This window comes from Capsicum annuum, chromosome 7, assembly GCF_002878395.1.
Source record: "Capsicum annuum cultivar UCD-10X-F1 chromosome 7, UCD10Xv1.1, whole genome shotgun sequence".
NCBI lineage: Eukaryota > Viridiplantae > Streptophyta > Magnoliopsida > Solanales > Solanaceae > Capsicum > Capsicum annuum.
The window spans coordinates 258868-261063 of record NC_061117.1 but is presented as its reverse complement, the minus strand read 5'-3'; the positions used below and the strand labels follow the sequence as shown (position 1 = coordinate 261063).

The window sequence follows — 2196 nt, the reverse complement described above, 5'->3', positions numbered from 1 at the left end:
CTGTTCCAACAAGGTAAATCATAAAAGGAATCAGAAAAACCACTATGTGGCGGCCTTTTAGAAGATGATGGCTACTCGAGAGGGTGATGGCTACACTGAACCGCAATGTTGGTTACACTGAACCGTAATGTTGGTTAAAAGCTAGTGTAATAGAAGTCGTGAGAATTAATGACACCTAATAATTTTTTCCTTAATTTTAGAATTCTAAATCAACTAAATTTGATTTAAAAAAAGATTTAAAAAATTTAGAAATAAATGTAAAAGCGTTAAAATAAGAAAAAATTAAGAAGTCCCAAATTTTTAAAAGTTTTAAGCGCGTAATAAGAATGTAATCAAAACGTAAAAGTGATGATGTAAAATATATATGTGCTTAAACTAAAAAATATGTTTATGTTTACATTATTTTATTAAAGTGTGAAAAATCTTTGAGAAATGATTTAAACTTTTACAATTCATTAAAAATTTCCACAATAGATAAAATTATTCAATTTTAAATAATCAACGTTACACATGCGAGGCACGTGCGGCTAAACTAGTATTAGTAAAGTTATGTCTTTGTTATTTCAATTCCTACAAATTTTCACAAATTATAGAGTAGGTAACTAGGGTTAATAAGAATGTTCTGTTTTTTTTTTTTAACTTGAATGTTTAAAACGTGTCTATTGAATTTGAATCATTAATAGGTTGTACCTTTAGGACCATTTACATGTGATTTTAGTGATTTTGCATCAAATAATGTTGTTCTGTTTTTTTTTTTAACTTGAATGTTTAAAACGTGTCTATTGAATTTGAATCATTAATAGGTTGTACCTTTAGGACCATTTACATGTGATTTTAGTGATTTTGCATCAAATAATGTTGTAAATTTACTATCAACATGGGTTGTAGTGCAGCGGATGGAGCTTCTCCACCCTTAGCCAGAGGTTGACAGTTAAACCCTGATCATGCAGAAAACTCTGTTGGGAGCACTACCCCCGAATGGGGCCCTACCCGGCGCGAATCCGGATTAATCGAGCTCTAATGCTGGTACCGGACACCGAATAGAAAAAAAAATGTGATTCTAGTGATTTTACATCAAATAATGTTGTAAATTTACTTACAACCATTGCTTCACATATTTATTGGCCCTACTAACTTTTATCTTTTTTGGTTTTAATCTTATTTCAGTGCCTATAAATTCCTCCATTTTTCTAGTGTTCATTCACAACTCAAAATTGCAATCTTTCTTATTATTAAAAAAAATATTTGCAATCTTTTTTAGTCATTCAAAGTGACTATGGCTCGTTCCATTTACTTCATGGCATTTCTTTTCTTGGCAATGACACTCTTTGTTGCCTATGGTTTGTATCATTTTTATTCAAAATATATAATTTGTAGTACTACTCTAAAGACACAAAGACTTAAAATAGTGTTCGCATTAACCATTTCTGTTGATTCTTTCAAAGAATTTGTTTGTTTGATAAAATTTTTCAAGTATGTGGTCCTCTTTTATGGACTTATAGTCTAGTGGCTAATTAATCTTGATAAAACTTTAAGTAATACTTTTGTGGGAACAATGAGTTGATTCACACTTTAAAGTTGTTTGTATATATTTGGTTTGGTTACGTGTCTTTCTTTTCTAACATTTGTAACAACTTATGAATTATTGTAGGGGTGCAAGGTTAGAACATTTGCAAAACAAAAAGCAAATATTTCGAAGGATTATGTTGGGTCGACTCTTCATGTAGAAAAGTTTGTATCGAGAAGGATAAATTTGAAGATGGCCATTGTAGCAAACTCCTAAGGAACTGCCTATGCACTAAGATATGTCCATTTGACGATATTCCTAATGATGCTGGAACTATTTTGGTTCAGGATGCTAAAACTCTCGAAGCCCAGTAATTTAAAAAGTAGAGCAGTGAGATATATGTTAGATATGTTAGAATTTATCTATGTTTATTGAATTAATTATGAGAAGACCATTTAAAAATAGAGAAACTTTTAGAAAAATTAAAGATTCTTTAATTAGTAATTATTCAGAATATACAAGTCTAAATAAAACAAAAGAAAACCCACAAAGATTAGCCTACCTAATTACCTTAATATCTAGTATTGAAGCAAAATTAATAATCCATTTAAAATCTAGAAGAATGAAACACATACCACCTAATTATGATAAAATTAGATTTAGATATCCACTAAGATATTATAAATATG

At 29.6% G+C, this 2196-nt stretch overlaps 1 long non-coding RNA gene across 1 annotated transcript; it reads left to right on the top strand.

Annotated features, from left to right (window-relative positions):
• Window positions 1-694: 694 nt before the first annotated feature.
• On the top strand, window positions 695-1695 carry LOC124899973. The gene is made up of 2 exons (XR_007057514.1): window positions 695-1340; window positions 1652-1695. It is a non-coding gene; the product is annotated as an uncharacterized LOC124899973 (long non-coding RNA).
• The last annotated feature ends 501 nt before the right edge of the window (window positions 1696-2196 follow it).